This window comes from Euprymna scolopes, chromosome 19, assembly GCF_053919585.1.
Source record: "Euprymna scolopes isolate OS-2025 chromosome 19, ASM5391958v1, whole genome shotgun sequence".
Classification (NCBI taxonomy): Eukaryota; Metazoa; Mollusca; class Cephalopoda; order Sepiida; family Sepiolidae; genus Euprymna; species Euprymna scolopes.
The window spans coordinates 120,491,269-120,510,369 of record NC_136500.1 but is presented as its reverse complement, the minus strand read 5'-3'; positions in this window follow the sequence as shown (position 1 = coordinate 120,510,369).

Sequence of the window (19,101 nt, the reverse complement as noted above, 5' to 3'; positions counted from 1 at the left end):
CATTACAAGTATAAGGCTTTTCGCCAGTGTGTGTTTTCATATGTCGCACTAAATGTAATTTTTGAGAACAAGAATATCCACACACTTCACAAGAATGTGGCTTTTCTCCAGTGTGTGTTCTCATATGCGTCACTAAAGATGAATTTTGAGAAAAAGAATATCCACACACTTCACAAGAATACGGTTTTTCCCCAGTATGAGTTCTCATATGTTTCACTAAAGATGATTTTACAGAACAAGAATATCCACACACTTCACAAGAATGTGGCTTTTCCCCAGTGTGAATTCTCATATGTGTCATTAACGATGATTTTTGAGAACAAGAAAATCCACACACTTCACAAGAATGTGACTTTTCCCCAGTATGTGTTCTCATATGTCGCACTAAATCTGATTTTTGAGAACAAGAATATCCACACACTTCACAAGAATGTGGTTTTAACCCATTGTGAGTTCTCATATGTCGCACTAACTTAGATTTTTGAGAAGAAGAATATCCACAAACTTCACAGAAATGTTGTTTTAACCCAGTATGAGTTCTCATATTTTTAACAAAGGATTTCTTCAGAAGAAGAATGTTCATAAATTCTACAGGAACATTGCCTTTATCTTTTATTTGAGTTTATTTTCCAGGGTTTTTTAAGCTTGGGATGGAGCATTCATGTATTCATGTGGCCATACAGATTATCCTTTTCATTTATTTGAAAAACACAAAAAAATTCACACAAAAGAAAATTACCTTCAAGATGTATGTTGTCACACAGATGTCCCTCAAAGAAAGTAATAATTGTTTATATCATCATGTTTAAAGAAAATCATATTCCATTAAAATTCAATAATCGCGAACATCTGGAAAAAATAAAATTATATGTTTAGTTTTTGCATATTATGTGTTTGGTTTATTGTTTTCAATGTTATTGCATTGAACACATAAATTAATTTCATCCAAAACATCATAAGTGTCACATAAAATATATCCATTTTCTAACTTTACACAGAACCAGTCGATACAGATGTTGTGTAATTCTATACATTATGTTTTATTTATTAATACTTTTTTGTTATTTCTTATATATTTCTCAAACATATTATTACATCTATGATAAGGATGTAAATGTTTCACCTGTCTTTAAATATTGGTACGAACAATTTTTTTTTATTTTACTAAGCATCATATACATTTGTTAATAATTTAAGAACATTACAAAAACTACCATGACGATATTCGTTTTAGACAAGGTTAAAAACGTCTCAAATCTAATAGGTCACTTTTCATAATTTTGAATCCCTATACACGTTTTCAAGTAATTTAATGGAATATATGAATATATAGCAATTGTACCACATCGACGGACATACTTCTCTTTAATCTAACAAGCAGCAAAATCCCGCATCTTCCCTGTTGAAATGTTTTATTTAATTATACTTTTTCTTTGTTTTTTCTTATATATTTTTCAAATGTTCATCTATATTTGTCAATCATATTATTACATCTATGATAAGGGTGTAAATGTTTCAATTATCTTTAAATATTCGTACGAACAATTTTTTAGTTTACTAAGCATCATATACGTTTGCAAATAATTTGAGAACATTATGAGAAACTTCTTTAAAAAGTGGAATTTTCTCAACCCTGCTATAAAATTAATTTAAACTGAGATAATCTTAGATGTTTTTAAAGCTCATATTAGAATATGCATTGAGTGTTATTGTCAGATATAAGCTAGTGCAATTTCCATAACGATATTCGTTTTAGACAAGGTTCAAAAAGTCTCAAATCTAATAGATCCCTCCTTTAGATCCAAACTGAACTCTGCGTCTCTTCATAATTTTGAATCCCTATATGTTTACAAGTAATTTAATAGAATATGCTCTGATGAATATATAGTCATTACACCCCCTTTAAGCCATTGTAGTGAAACCTCCTTGTCAATGTAGTTCTGGTTCAGTTCTCCAATGGACCTGCCTGCTCTCTTATGTTGTTGCCATCCTTCTAGTCTTGTCTTCAGTTCCCTTTTTTGTATACTTTTTTTTTGTATTTTCTCCAGTGTGAGTTCTCATATGTTGCACTAACAATGATTTTCGAGTAGAAAAATATCCACACACTTCACAAGTCTAATAGGTCACTCGTCATACTTTTGAATCCCTATACACGTTTTCAAGTAATTTAATTGAATATATGAATATATAGCAATTGTACCCCATCGACGGACATACTTCTCTTTAATCTGACAAGAGGCAAAATCCCGCATCTTCCCTGTTGATATCTCTATATGCCAGAAAGTTTTTTTATTCTTATAGTTGCAACCTTTGGTCTGCTAAACTTAAGAATTCCTTCCCTGCTTTCTGCTTTCATTACTGTACATAAGTGCAGTAGTTTCAATGTAATGTGAACAAACATCTAGCTACTCGTTACTTAGTTATAATACATAATAGTAGTGGTAATATGCTTTGTTTGTCATAAAAAAGTGCAAAATAAATTTATTGAATGTTATATCTGCAATTATCTTTTCATCTCTAATTCATATGAACATAAAAATAGTTTTTATCACAGGCGTTGAACTTATCAGCATGTTTGATCTTTAAGTATTATTAAAAATAAGTATTCACATTACTATAAAACGATAAAACATATTTAATCTAACAGTATTATTATATAATAGCCATGAACGGTTTGTCTTGCCCTCTTTCTCATAAAACCAACCAGGCCTAACGCTTTTTCTTCTTCTTCTTCTTCTTCTTCTTCTTCTTCTTCTTCTTCTTCTTCTTCTTCTTCTTCCTCTCTCAGTCCCTGTGTATTGACAGCAAACAGAACAGACTTTCTGTCTTTTGAAGGTGAGTGTATTAGAAGAATTACTATTACAATATTACTAAGAATAAATATTCACATTGCTATAAACCAATAAAACATATTTGATGTAACCGTATTATTATATAATAGGCATGCATTTTGAGTCTCGAATAGTAACCCATTTCATCCGAGTGTCATGGTGACTTGTTAGAGATTTAAAAAAAAAACAGTAAAAAATATCCATTTATCCAAAATTCATCTGAACGTAAATATTTTCAATCACAGGTATTTAACTGTTTTAATGTTTGATCTTTAAATGTTAGTAAGACAAAATCTTAAAAAATTAAAAAAAAAAGAAGAGTTTTTTTTTCTTTTTGAGATATTTTTTTTCTCCATTTCTCACTTTGAAATTTCAACAATAAAATAATAAACCAATTTACAATAAAAAAACATACAAAATTTACTTTTCAAAATGAGATTTTTGTAACGAGAGTTTTTCTAACGTGACTTAAATTTTCTAAATTGATGGTGATCTTGCAGTTAAGCCTAGCAAAGTCGTTAATTTTAAAATTTAGATATCAACGTTTACTTAACTTTTATTATAACGGTTAGGTAAACGTTCATAAACATATTAATGGGGGGGGGGAAACAGTTCATAAATAATAATAATAATAAAAAAGTCCATTAAGCTCAAATAAAGACTGTTTGAATAAAACTTCTAAAAAAAAAAAAAAAAAAAAAAGGTTCATTCTATACAGTTTTGGTCTTCCGTAGCTAAAAATATGTCCAACGTCACTTCCGCTAAATGGCTTTGTAAACAAAGGAAGACGAAAGGTGAATTTTATCCAGAAAAAAAATGAAAATAAATTTTGGTACTCATGCAGAGAGTGATCCGTGCTGAAATAATAACGTTATTATTTAAAAAACCATTCTTAACATGGGGAGGGTGTTTTGTACCTATTCTGCACTTTAACCTTACAATTGAATAAAAAAACATAAAACTTTAATTAAACGTGGAAATACAATTTTAAAAAATAGCGTGGATCACTCTCTGCATTAGCACCGAAATTTTTACTGACATAATCGGTAAGTGTAGACAGAAAAAATGTTTTTATAAATCTTAAAACAATTAAATATCGAAAAAACTACATTTCTGCTTAGTTGTCTAACAATCCAATCAACTTCGAATCAAATTATTGCGTAGATGGTAATTAGTATTATTTTCTCACAAATCGTAAATTTTACTTAAATAAATATATTTTGTACAAAATTCGAAATTTTAGGGTTTGTATTACTGTACACATAGATTCGAAAAGTTGTCAAAAAACAAATATATAACAAATAAATGTTATCAAAGGCAAGATAAGTTACTTTTCTACCTAACTGGATATAATTTTTGTGTTTTTATTCAATGTAACATATTTATTCAGCTCGAAAACCATACAGTGTTTACCGATGTATTGGAAAATTCAAGATGGCGTCTCACACCCTCTTTAACACCGTAAGTTTGGGAAAAGGTGTTATAAATAAAAAACTATATAAAACACTATTAAAAACCCGCCGAATATATGTCAACCTATGTCACGGTAACATATATTGAGCGAGTTTTTAACAGTATTTTAACCGGTTTTTTATTTATTACACCTTTTTCCAAACTTACCGTATTAAAACGAGAATCGGCCGCCATCTTGAATTTTCCAATACATCGGTAAACACTGTATGCTTTTCGAGCTGAATAAACATATTAAATTGAATAAAAACACGAAAATTATATCCAGTTTGGTAGAAAAGTAATTTATCTTTTTTTTTTTTTTTTTTTTTTTTTTTTTTACAAAGGCATCACCACATTATCAAGGCCCAGAGGCCACTCAAGGATAAGGGTTAAAGAGTGTACAGTAGAAGTTGGTCAATATAGTAATCATTAGTAATGAAAATTTGGTAAATTTAATAACTTATATGGAACGGCTCATCAAGAACTTATTTACTTTAGACTTGAACAAAACCATATTGAAGTCAGCCGGAAAGCAGGAAAACGGAAGACAATTCCACAGGCGTGCAGTTCTAAGAAAGAAGCTTTGTTCATGGAATCTACGTTTAGGTTTAGGCACAGATAAAGAGTGGGGGAAATTATTGATAGTGTTTACAGCTAGACGAGTGTTTCTTGTGAAAGTTTGGCGAGGGGGGACCATAGATTGAAGCTCAGTTGAACACTTTCCATGAAAATAACGATACATCAGAGACAAACTCGCAACATCTCTTCTGTGAGATAGAGGTTGCAAGGAGGAGAAAAGGACATCTCCTACGAGGCTACGAAGTCTATTTTGAACTCTAACATTTATTTGTTATATATTTGTTTTTTGACAACTTTTTCGAATCTATGTGTACAGTAATACAAACCCAAATTTTATATGTCAGATTGAAAAATATATTTTAGGAGAATGATTTTAAATAGGAGATCCAAAATTCATACTTTTTTTTAATTATTATTTATGTCTGTCAGAAAGCATGGCGAAATCGATATTTTTTTTTATTGGATTGCAATAAAAACAACTTTCTTAATGTCTCACATTATTTTAAAAGTTATTGGATTTTTTTTTGTTTTAACGTAGGAAGTAAGAAAAAAAAACTTACCTTTCATTTCTGAAATTCAATATGAAAAAATGGGATACAAAAAAAAACTCTGTTTTGTTTGTTATGATTTCTTTAGTAAATTGATACAACTTTTGCTTTTTGTATTCAATTAATTAAGTAAAAATATATGAAAATATAAAATAATTAAAACTTAAAAGGTGAAAAACACGACTTAAATGTGGAATTATTTAAAGAGAAAATCAACTACTGAAGAAGAAGAACAATAAATTTAGGTCACCGTCTGACGGTGTAATCATTATTTCGTTTCCTCCCTGTAAAAATGTCCGGTAGTTAGTTAAGCGTGCCGAATTGTTTTCCTACCAAGTTTAGATTATATTTGTCAACGCTCAAGGCTTGTTGTGGGATTAAGACTGAACATTTCGTTATTTATTTGGATTAGTCGAACTACTTTTAATGTCCAAGATGTAAAAAGTAGTCTGAATAATCCCAGTAATCATCATATAAAAATATGGTACCAGTGCAGTGCACTTATTGATCCGTGCTGAAATAATAACGTTATTATTTAAAAAGCCATTCTTAACATGGAGAGGGGAAGGTGTTCTGTACCTATTCTATACTTTAACCTTACAATTGAATAAAAACAAAACCCATAAAACTTTAATTTAACTTGGAAATACGATTTAAAAAATAGCGCGGATCAGTAAGTGCATTAATATTTCCCATTAACAACTGCAATAAGAGGAACTAATTCTACAAATGATGAAGTCAGTCAAATGACAAAAATAGATTTGAATCAAGAAAATAAAATTATAACCACGTGATTACATTATGAAACTTACAAGTTATTGTTATCAAACCGGATTTGAAAAGATTTATGACTTAAATAACTCAATTCACGTGTGCCATTTTTCGCATAATCACAATTCTGACGAGATAAACGCAGTCTTTACATGTCATGACTTGAACTCTCCCAGGCATTTACTCCGTCTTTGAGGGGAAAGTTGTAACGTGCATCCAGGAGATAAGTGCCCGCGTGTTTGCGTGTTGTGTGGGTACGTGGGAGAGACGGATGAGGGGAAAAGACTTACCTCGAGACCAGCTCAGCGTTACCGACCAAAAATAGAAAAGAAAGACCAAGGTGGCAGCTGCCGTCTTTTGTAAAGTATGATGTCTCGCAAAGTCACACGAATTCTCGCAATATGCAAATTTAGCCGGCCTAGAACGACGATAAAAGCGGGTGATGGAAAAGACGTGGGGAGAGCGACGATTGAGTTGGCCGGGGAATCGTGTGGCTGTTGCTTCTTGTGCCGTGTGAGGATATTTTACCGTTGTTGGATTCCGTGCAGAACCGGTGTATAATGGTTATTGAATTGCTGCAACATTTATAACATCTTTTCCTGAACTTACCGTGTTAAAGAGAGAGTCGGGCGCCATCTTGAATTTTTCCTTACACATTTCTGTTACAAGCTATCTCGGCCATTTGGCCTCTAGGACTATGACCGAGTCGAAATTTGACTTAAAGCTCATACCCGAGTTTGACGGGTCCACGTCCATCGGGTTGAAAGGGTCGAGCTGACGTGCGACCTTTGTGAGGTGAAAAGGGTACACACTGTGATTCCCCTGAGATTGGCTGGGGGTGCCTTGAGTGTATATCAGCAGCTCAGTGCTGCCGAAAAGGGAGATGTCACCGCAATTAAAGCTGCGCTGTACAAGGCATTTGCCATGGATCCTTGTATGGCCTATGAAAAATTTGCTTCCCGAAAACTTCTACTGGAGGAAAGCGTGGACGTTTTCTTCGCTGAGTTAAAGAAACTCTCAGATCTGTTCGGTGGAGGGGTGTCGGAGCGGACGCTCGCGTACGCGTTTTTGGCGGGCCTTCCCACTCTGGTGAAGCAGCTACTGAGAGCCTCAACCAGCGTTTCAACAACGACCATGGAACACTTGATGGAACGTGCTCGAGCCATCATCAAAGATGAGGAGGACCTGGGGGAACCAGTTGTGATGGCGACACAGACAGGCCAGATTGGCGCTCGGGAGATTCCGAATCAGAACCCTGCAAGCAATGGGAAATGTTTTCGCTGCGGCCGACACGGACATTTTGCAAGGAACTGCACTAACAGGGGGCGTGTGCGCTGTTTTAATTGTGGCGGTTTGGGGCATCTAGCCCAAAACTGTGCGGGAAACGTATCAGGGGAGAGGACGTCAGTGCCGCCCTGCTCCCCGAGCAAAATTTGAACAAGGCGCAACCAGTGATGACCGTCTACGTAAACAGGATACCCTGCTCAGCACTTCTCGACTCAGGCTGTTCGCATACTATAGTGAGTGCCAGGCTGTGTCCAAGTTGGACTAAGAGGAAGATCAAAGTCACCACGATAGGAGGCGAGACCCAGACATGCTGTGGAGCTGGAACTGTTAAGATCTACACGGACACCGGTGCAGCCACTAAGATCAATGTGCTAGTGACCCAAGGAAATCTCCTGGCGTTTGACCTGTTGCTCGGATACGATACCATCAAGGCGCTGGGGGGAGTCGCAATTCATTGGGATGGAAAGGTGCGATTCTTGGAGGCCCCAGTGTGTGCAGCGCTCCATATCGATCGGCCGGATTTTACAGTGGACTACGACTCGCGCAAGAGGGCCTGGATTGCATCTTGGAAGTGGACTGAGGGAATGGCACCGACTAAACTCAAGAATGAGGTTGCAGAGTACCCTATACCCAGTGAGGCCCGAGCAGAATACGAAAGGGAACTAAAGGCGTGGATCCAAGATGGCTGGTTAATCCCCTACCCTGAGGACAAGCATGGGCCTCCCAAGGGTCTAATACCCTTGATGGCAGTAGTCCAGCATAACAAGTCGAAAGTACGGCCCGTGCTGGACTATAGGGAGCTTAACAAGCATATTGAAGCCTACACTGCCGATGCTGACGTATGCGCCAGCAAGTTGAGGGAATGGCGTCAGAAAGGCACTAATGTCTCGATATTGGATTTGCGAAAAGCTTATTTACTGGTACGAGTTGATGAGACGTTGTAGCCGTTCCAGACAGTTTGGTTCCAGGGGCAGAGGTACTGCCTTACACGCCTTGGCTTTGGCCTAACTGTGGCACCACAGATCATGAAGACTATTGTCAACACAGTATTGTCCCAAGAAAAGCCCATGAGGGACTCAACGTCAGCTTACATTGATGACATATACATCAATGAAGATGTACAGTCTGCGTCGTGTGTCAAAGAAAAGTTGGCTCAGTTTGGTCTGGAATGCAAGAATCCCGAACGTTTAATGGAAGGTGCACGTGTATTGGGATTGGATGTTTATGAAGAAGATGGCACCCTACAATGGAGGCGTGGAAGTGAAATTCCAAGCATCCCCAACCTCGTTACAAGGTGGACCGTTTTTTCTTGGTGTGGAAAACTTGTTGGTCACTTACCTGTCTGTGGCTGGCTCCACGCAGCTGTTGGTGTAATTAAACGCAGAGCAAATTTAACAACCACGGGTTGGGATGACATCTCCGATGATGCCCTACTAACTCTGATGATAATAGAGACACTGGAGAGAGTGAACAAGAAGGACCCTGCCTGTGGGCGGTGGTGTGTTAACGGAGACAACGTAGGTGTGTGGGTTGATCCCAGTTCTTTGGCGTTGGGAGTATCGTTGGAGCAAGGAGGAAACGTGTTCAAGGATGCATGTTGGCTGCGGCCCGTAACAGATTCTCAGCATATCAATCTGGCAGAGCTGGACGCTGTTGTAAAGGGGATAAATCTGGCCCTGCAGTGGCAGTATAAGAAGTTGGCCTTGTACACAGATTCTCTCTGTTTCTACCACTGGGTGTCTGACACACTTTCAGGACGGACACGAATCCGTACCAAGGCAGCAAGCGAAATGTTAATACGGAGAAGGCTAGACACGCTAAAAAACCTGGTATCTGAGTATGGGCTATCACTGAGCGTCACTCTTGTGCCATCATATTGTAATCGTGCTGACCAACTGACCCGTGTACCTCACAAATAGTATGAAGCCGCGAAGATGGGAATGGAGATTACTGCTCGATATTGTGCAGTTGCAATCGACCCATGTCAAATACAAAAATATTCATGCACAGAGCGGACATCCGGGTATCAAGAGGACCCTTTATTTTGTGAGGCGCGTATACCCAGCAGTGACCAAGATGGATGTCAGACAGATCGTCAGAAATTGTGAGGCTTGCCAGTCTATTGATCCTGCACCAGAGCAATGGCAGAAGGGTCGCTTGGAAGTTGAGAGTGTGTGGCAGCGGCTGGCCATGGATATTACCCATTACAGTGGCAAGCCCTTTCTAACTCTCATTGATTGCGGGCCTACAAGATTTGCGGTGTGGCGGCAGATGACCAGACAGGATTCAGCAAATGTTGTTCGCCACCTATCATCCATTTTTTTTTAGCGAGGTGCGCCGGAAGAGCTCCTGACTGACAATGATGCAGCGTTTTGTAGCCAGCAAGTTCGGCAGTTGTTAGATGAGTGGGGCGTCTAACTACGGTTGCGATGTGCGCATGTGCCGTCAGGAAATTGCATTGCTGAAAGAAGCCATCGCAGCATCAAGAGAATTGCTGCCAGGAAGCGATGTACTATTACGGAAGCCACATATTGGTACAACATTACGCCAAAAGACGGGACGTCCCCTTCAACCGCACCTGCGAATGCTATTTACACGTACTGACTCGGAGTGAAGGGAATCAACACTACGCAGCCAGCCGACAAGGGAACATATAACAGATATGAAGTGGGAGATCCAGTGTGGGTGCGGCCCCCAGGAAATCGGTGCACCGACAAGTTTAAGCGAGGACAAATATCTGGAGTGATTAGCCAGCAGTCTGTTTTGGTCAATGGAACCCCACGAAATGTGCGAGATCTTCGCCCAGCTACCGAGGTGCGTCACACAACTACAGAGGAAAGCAGTGAAGCGTCTAGCGATGAGCTGCCGATGCACGGATTCAGTGAGCCCCCTCCAGAGACTGATAGCGATACTTCATCTGATGAGGCGGAACCAGATCCAGAGCCCGAATCTGAAACAGTGAATGTACCTCTTCGCAGAAGCACACGCACTAAAAGGCCCCCCCCCAGTGCTCTCTATGTGATCATCAGATCAGGGGGGAGTGTAACGTGCATCCAGGAGATAAGCGCCCGCGTGTTTGCGTGTTGTGTGGGTACGTGGGAGAGACGGATGAGGAGAAAAGACTTACCTCGAGACCAGCTCAGTGTTACCGACCAAAAATAGAAAAGAAAGACCAAGATGGCGGCCGCCGTCTTTTGTAAAGTATGATGTCTCGCAAAGTCACACGAATTCTCGCAATATGCAAATTTAGCCGGCCTAGAACGACGATAAAAGCAGGTGATGGAAAAGACGTGGGGAGAACGACGATTGAGTTGGCCGGGGAATCGTGTGCCTGTTGCTTCTTGTGCCGTGTGAGGATATTTTACCGTTGTTGGATTCCGTGCAGAACCAGTGGATAATGATTATTTAATTGCTGCAACATTTATAACATCTTTTCCTGAACTTACCGTGTTAAAGAGAGAGTCGGGCGCCATCTTGAATTTTTCCTTACACATTTCTGTTACAAAAGTAGCTAATTTCCGATAGCTGAGTCGTCTGTAGCAGAAACAAATGGAACTTTTTTCTTTCATGAATCAATGCCTCTCCCCTGTGTTATTTGGCCACATATTGACCAATCAGGGGTACGGCGCATTGATCTTTCCTTTCCCCTAGGAAATTGGCCAGCATCCGGTTTGAAGCATAAGAACTCTTCCTTACTGAGAGAGACACCAAACGGAACAGACCCTTTTTTATCGCTCTCTCCACCTCGGTGTTATTTCAACCGGAATTGACGATTCCACTGGAATAACTACTGTGATAGCACCAGGTAGCCGGAGTTCAGCTTTTGACCAGGAATATATCACCCGGTACACATTCTCCTTAATAAACCTTTTCTGTGTTACATTTTATGAAGTTGTTGCGTTCGTCATTTCAGAAGGTTGTATTGAATTATTTATTTTCTTAGGTCGTGCCCTAAAAGCTTCAAAACCCCAAAATGGTGACCCTCAAGGGATATACAAGCAATTCTGAATAGCGAGCATTTTTATTCATTTTTTTTGTAAAACCTGATACGACAAAGAAAAGCCAGCGAGCAAAAAAAAAAAAAAAAAAAAAAAAAAAATCGGCCCTGAAAAAGCAACACCGGGAAACACGATTCGGACACCAAATTGAGAAGGGCATTTTCTTAAAAAAGAAAAAAAAAAAAAGTTCCTTGTTATGCACTGGACCTTTGCCGTTTTCTTAACCGGAGAATAAATATGTGCATAAAAATATTTTAAGAGGTCAGCAGCGCCACATCTTTTGACACACGTGGTTGATATATTCTCTCAGAAGAAAACGTGCGCTGACACACCAGACAGCAATCTGTAAACGCCAGACTTCGAAAGCGTTTAAAAAAAAAAGAAAATAAAGTGACTAAACATTTTTTTTTGTTAAGAAGGACACAAGCACGCACACATACGTGCGTCCACATACACACCCAAGCAAGAGAAAACCAGTTACTAGTCGGCACACATAACCGATACAGAAAAGAGAACTTTTTCAAAAAAGAATAAACGAAATAAAAATAATATATATATATATATATATATATATATATATATATATATATATATATATATATATATATATATATATATAACATTTCTCTTCGTCTCTCGGCCCCAAAAAAAACATAAGTACCCTTTAAAAAGATTTATTTAAATTCAGGCTTTACGTACACACACCCACTAAATATATATATATATATATATATATATATATATATATATATATATATATATATATATATATATAGGCGATCACAAAAAAAAACACACACTCATATATTAACTCTTTTACCACTGCCTTTCCTTTTAAAAGTATATTTTTCTATTTTATTTTATTGTGGAATCTCTTTTTCGTCTCTTAAGTATTTTATCTCTCTGATTTTTGTCTCGTGTTAACTATTTCCCCTTTTTCCCCCACACGGTCTAGTCTGTATTTTGGGTAATTAATTTTTCTTTTGGTCTGTTTTGTCGCTTCCCCTATTAAAAAATGGCTATGGCTTTACCTGCCTTCGCAGGTGACATTCGAGTTTGGTTTGCTCAACTCGAATCCTATTTTTCAGTGAATAATGCCACGGAGCAACGACAACTCCACATACCCTTCAGTGCATTCCCTGCGTCGTTAACGCCAGTTGTCAAAGATTTAATAACTGACACCCCTCTGCATGCAACCTACGGTAGTATTAAGCGGGAGGTTCTGCTTCGGACGTCTGTGTCGGCAGAAAAACGTTTTCAGACGTCAGTGCATGACGAGATTTTGAGGGACCATATGCCAACCAAGTTGCTCCGCAAAATGAGGGAGCTGGCAGAAAACGTCCCCGCTGACAGTGCCCTTATAAAACAGCTTTTTTTTTTCGAGGCTGCCTCCACAAGTTAAGGCAATACTGGCACCCATGCTGGAGAAGCATCCCATTGATGAGATAGCGGCGTCGGCAGATAATAAGATAGACTTCACTAAGGGGCCTACTACCGCCTCCATCCCTCACCCACAGGCTGCAGCCTCTATATATTCTGCGACTACTAGGGATGCAAGTCGAGACGCCACGTCTGTGGCTATTCTCGACGCTATCGATCGCCTCACCAAAGAGGTTATGAATCTTAATGCGAGTAAGTCACATTCGCCCAGACGCCGCTACAAAAGCTGTTCGCCTTCTTCACACTACCGTCGCCATTTAAACATGCCAGGACTATTTTTTATCATAGTCGCTATGGCACTGAGGCGCAAAAATGCAAAAAACCCTGTTCATACATGAACCAGGGAAACTAAGGTCTGGGGAGCTGAGCACGGCAAGCTCTCCACGGGATATTTACAATAACCATGCCTATTTTATTACAGGCTCCCTATCCCAAGCACGTTGCTTGGTTGATACCGGAGCTGATTGCAGTATCTAGCCACTGAAACTTCTCACAGAGAAGCCTCCAGTGTCGTCCATCACACTGCAAGTGGTAAATCACTACCCCATCCCCAGGTAAGGTCAAGTTTCTCGTTTTCTTGAATTGGAATTACGGAGAGACTTCATGTGAGTGTTCACTATAGTAGATTTACGTTACCCCATACTAGGTGCGGACTTCCTGCACCACTTCAACCTGATAGTGAATATACACAGATGTCGGCTGATAGATGCAAATACAGAACTTTCTATCTCTGGTGTGAAAACAAACACCCCCTCTATCAGCCCAGTATTCTTCATTGCCGCTTCAGATAACTCATATCAGATCGCTTACACCCCTACCTGTAGTTAACAAATTTAAATTTTGTGGTAAGCGAACCCACACACACCACAAAACACCACATCGAGACCACAGGTGCTCCTGTTTTCTCATGTCCTCGCCGCCTCCCTGCTGACAAAGGCAGTAAAGGCACAAATAAACCATATGCTTCAGCTAGGAATAACATGCCCCTCGTCCAGTCCATGGGCTTCCCCTTTGCATATGGTCCCGAAAAGAGACGGAGATTGGCGTCCGACTTGGGACTACTGACGACTCAATGCCGTGACGATACTTGATCGTTACCCAATTCAACATATACAAGATTTTGCTTCCTCCCTGCATGGTTGTAAGACCTTTTCCAAACTAGACCTAGTTAAGGCTTACCATCAGATTCCAGTGAATTCGGCCGACATACCCAAGACTACGGTAATGACTCCATACGGAGCGGTTGAATTCTTAACTATACCCTTTGGTTTACGAAATGCGGCTAGCACATTTCAGTGCTTCATGGACGAAGTAGTGCGTGACTTGGACTTCGTCTATAACTATATAGACGACATTCTCGTGGCAAGTTCCTCAGATGAGGAACATATCACTCACCTCTGCCTAATATTCGAACGGGTTCAGCTATACCAGGTGAGGATAAACCCTAGTAAATGTGTTTTTGGTGCGTCCTCACTAGTTTTCCTGGGCCACATTATCAGCCCAGATGGTATATTTCCGTTAATGGAAAAGGTGAAGGCTCTACGAAACCTTCAAACACCCACTTCACTTCGCCAATTAAGGCACTTCCTTGGTCTGTTAAACTATTACAGACGCTTTGTCCCCCACTGTGGTTATCTTTTAGCTCCTCTTTCTGACGTGTTATGTAACAGGAAGAAGAAAAATGAGCCAATCTCACTTATTGAGGTTCAACTTAAAGCTTTTAATGAAGTGAAAAGAAAATGGCGACACCTCTACTTGCACATCCTGTACCCGATACCCAGTTTTCACTGGTCGTTGACGCATCAGCCACAGCTGTAGGTGCAGTGTTGCAACAGCAGCACCAACAACAGTTACAACATCTTGTATACATTTCGAGACAGCAGAAACCGGCAGAACAACGTTACAGCATGTTTGGCCGTGAACTCCTGGCAATGTACCTCGCAGTGAAACACTTCCAACATTCACTCGAGGGCTGTCAATTTGTGATCTACACTGATCAGTGTCTGCTTACATATGCACTGCGTTCTAAGCCGGACAAATATTCTCCCCGCGAAACACGCCACTTGGATTTTGTTTCGCAATTTACCAGTGATATCCGAAATATCTCAGGTGAGCAGAATGCTGCGGCAGACACTTTGTCTCGCTTTCCTATTAATTCTCTGTCCTCATCATCGGATACCGACTTGCAGCAGAAGACCTTAGACCAGCCAAGCCTGGACACATTGGATCCGTTGTCACCTGAATTTACAACTTGCAAATTCGCATACCTACCTGTGCCTACCGCGAACATGCAGATCATTTGTGACACTTCAACGGATTCATCTCGACCATTTGTTCCATTGACTCATTGTAGAGTTGTTTTAGACATCCTACACAATCTGGCACACCCCGGATGCAGAGTCACAGTGAAGATAATTACAACTATATTTTTCTGGCCAAATATGACGCGTGATATCACTGCCTTGAAACGTTCCTGTGTATCCTGCCAAAAGTCAAAGGTGCACAAGCATATCCGTGCACCCCTTGGAACATTCACCACTTCAGACGCTCAATTTAGCCATGCGCACATCGACCTGGTTTGACCTTAGCCAGTCAGTCAGGGATTTACTTATCTCCTGACGTTTATAGACGGTTTCACACGGTGGCCTGAAGTCATTTCCCTCACAGACTGAGTCCGTAGTGCGAGCCCTTATATCAGGCTAGATATCGCATTATGGAGTTCCCACCACCATCACCACTGATCGTGGCATACAGTTTGAATCCCACCTCTTCCAGGAACTCTCCAGGGATCCAACGTATTCGCACTACTAGCTATCACCCTGCTTCTAACGGGATGCTTGACCGCTTTCATCGCCAATTGAAAGCAGCTACGTGCTTATCCTGACCAACAGCGATGGAGCGAATATGTACCGGTTGTCCTTCTTGGCTGTCATGCTGCTATCAGAGGACCTGGGATACTCTTCATTCAACTTGTCTATCGAGTACCTCTATCGTTGCCAGGCCAAATGCTGAGCCCGATAAATTTAATAACAAACGATTCAGCTCTGTGTGTCAACAGAACGTGAGCTTATTTTAATGAGCTCCCACTGATGCACACTAGGGAACAGACCATTAGACCTTCGGTCCCAAAGGACATTTCGTCTTTGACTCATGTTTTTCTTTGAAAGGACGCCGTGAAAGTCCCCCTAACTTCACCTTATACTGGCCTCTATCGCATGCTTTCACATACTGATAAACTTTTTACCTTAGATATCAGTGGTAAAAGAGAAACTGTCTCTATCGATAGAGTAAAAAAAGACTTTCTTGACACAAAACACACGAGCCACACATTCCCCCTACTTTCAAACAGCATCAAAATATGCATACACCTAAAGTAAATTCTCCAAATGAAGACAATCATGTCACCACTAGACGTAGTGGTCGACGGGTACATTGGCCGAAAAGACTGTGTATAACTTTGTATTTCTGTTAAGAAAATATTTTTTTCCTTGTTTCCCTTCTTTAAAAAAAAAAAAAGAATATTCTATTACAAAAAGTTGCAAATATTTTCCAACTTTTCACAGAAAAGTAAGAACATTTTGTTCTTTCTTGTAAAAATAAATACAATAAAATGAAATGTTTATTTTTCGCTATTTGTTATGCTACCTTCTTCTCTGTCGGCTTTCAGCCTAAGCAGGGGGTTATGTAGCAGAAACAAATGGAACTGTTTCTTTTATGAATCAATGCCTCTCCTCTGTGCTATTTGGCCACATATTGACCAATCAGGGGTGCGGCGCATTGATCCTTTCCTATCCCCTAGGAAATTGGCCAGCATCCGGTTTGAAGCATAAGAACTCTTCCTTACTGAGAAAGACACCAAACGGAACGGACCCTTTTTCTTCGATCTCTCCACCTCGGTGTTATTTCAACCGGAATTGACGATTCCACTGGAATAACTACTGTGATAGCACTAGGTAGCCAGAGTTCAGGTTTTGACCAGAAATATATCACCTGGTACACATTCTCCTTAATAAACCTTTGCTGTGTTACATTTTATGAAGTTGTTGTGTTCGTCATTTCAGAAGCTTGTATTGAATTATTTATTTTCTTAGGTTGTGCCCTAAAAGCATCTAAACCCCAAACGTCCTCACTTGGTAATGTCAATGTGTGCTTCTCGGTCATTTTATTTTTAGGTCATGATGACCTTTTCAATTACATAGTTATTTCTATATCAAATATTAAATAATTAAATGTGCTTTTTCATATGAAAGTTATCACTTATCAAGGCTCGAAGGTCATTCGAGGATACGCGTTAATGAACATAAGATGGTAGTTTAGTAATCATTGATGGTGTGATAATCCAGCATATTCCTCAAGACAAGATTGACATAATGGTCTGGAACCCTATACCGCATAAAAAAAAAACAAATTTCCCTAATCACTGGTATGTTTTAAATTAGCAGAAAATAAGCAATAGAAACATATTTTTTTTAGATAATAAAAAACGATTTTTATTTATTTTAAACAATATATAGGATTTTTAAAAAAGATTTGGTAAATGTTTATTTTAATTTTAACACAACACCAATCATTCTAGTTTTTGTTTTTAGGGCTTACCGAGGCTCCTGAACACAAATCTGGCATTTAAACCCGTTGCAAGTTTATTGTTTGCATGGTATTAGCCCTTAGACCCTGGGAGTATTTGCTTCATTCACCACCTTTGTTAACACTTTTCTTACATAATGCGTTCACGTGTAGTAAAGTTACTTGTCACAGCACGGAGGAATCTTTATCGGACATTTGAAATAACAAGTTTTCAAAACAAAAAATGTTCATTTTCTTGTTACATAGTTTTTAATGCTTAATTGACATGAAATATTAAGTTTTCACTAGCAGTTTACAAAAAACATATTTTTTTGTTTTTCGTCCTTTTCTTTTTGTGGGGAGGAGGGTATACAATTATAAAACCTATATAGAACCCCCTCCCCAATGTAAATAGAATTTGTGTGAAATATTAAACGGTTATTCTGCTTTGTTAACGTCAGAAACACCTGTTAAAATAGTTCTATAATTTAATACCTCTCTCCAAAAAAACAAAAAAAAATTTTTAAAAACTAAAAGATAAAACTGTTTTTTTTTTTGTTTTGTTTTTTTTGTAAACCGCTCGTGAAAACATAATCTCTTAGATCAATTAAAAGTATTAAAAACTATGTAACATAAAGTTTGGAGAAAAAAAATCATTTCGAATGTCCGCAAAAGATTACTCCACAATGTGAAAATCACTTTACTATGAGCATGCACAAAAACGCATGATGTAAGAAAAGTGTTTACCTGATAAAGGCCGGAGGGCAAAACGGCCGAAACGTTGTGACTATAACAACCAAGTTGAGGAAGTCAGTCCGACAATTTCAATAAATGAAAACACCTCATCTAAAAAATACAGACAATTACTAAGAAAAGTGTTGTCGGAATTTTACTTTTTTATTGACGTCGCCTTAACCAGTGCAGTAGGTGTGTCAGTGCAATTGTTTGTATACATCTGTTATCTTATACATTCTAACTGAAATATTTTAAAGATTCTAGCATTCCCTTTAAGTGCAATTGTTTGTATACATCTGTTATCTTATACATTCTAACTGAAATATTTTAAAGATTCTAGCATTCCCTTTAAGTGCAATTGTTTGTATACATCTGTTATCTTATACATTCTAACTGAAATATTTTAAAGATTCTAGCATTCCCTTTAAGTGCAATTGTTTGTATACATCTGTTATCTTATACATTCTAACTGAAATATTTTAAAGATTCTAGCATTCCCTTTAAGTGCAATTCTTTGTATACATCTGTTATCTTATACATTCTAACTGAAATATTTTAAAGATTCTAGCATTCCCTTTAAGTGCAATTGTTTGTATACATCTGTTATCTTATACATTCTAACTGAAATATTTTAAAGATTCTAACATTCCCTTTAAGTGCAATTGTTTGTATACATCTATTATCTTATACATTCTAACTGAAATATTTTTAAGATTCTAGCATTCCCTTTAAGTGCAATTGTTTGTATACATCTGTTACCTTATACATTCTAACTGAAATATTTTAAAGATTCTAGCATTCTAACTGTTATAAAACGTAAATCCGAAAGAAAAAAAGACGAAATTAAACGAAATAATTTTAAAAAATTGTTTAAAACTAATAATTTGTGTGTTATAA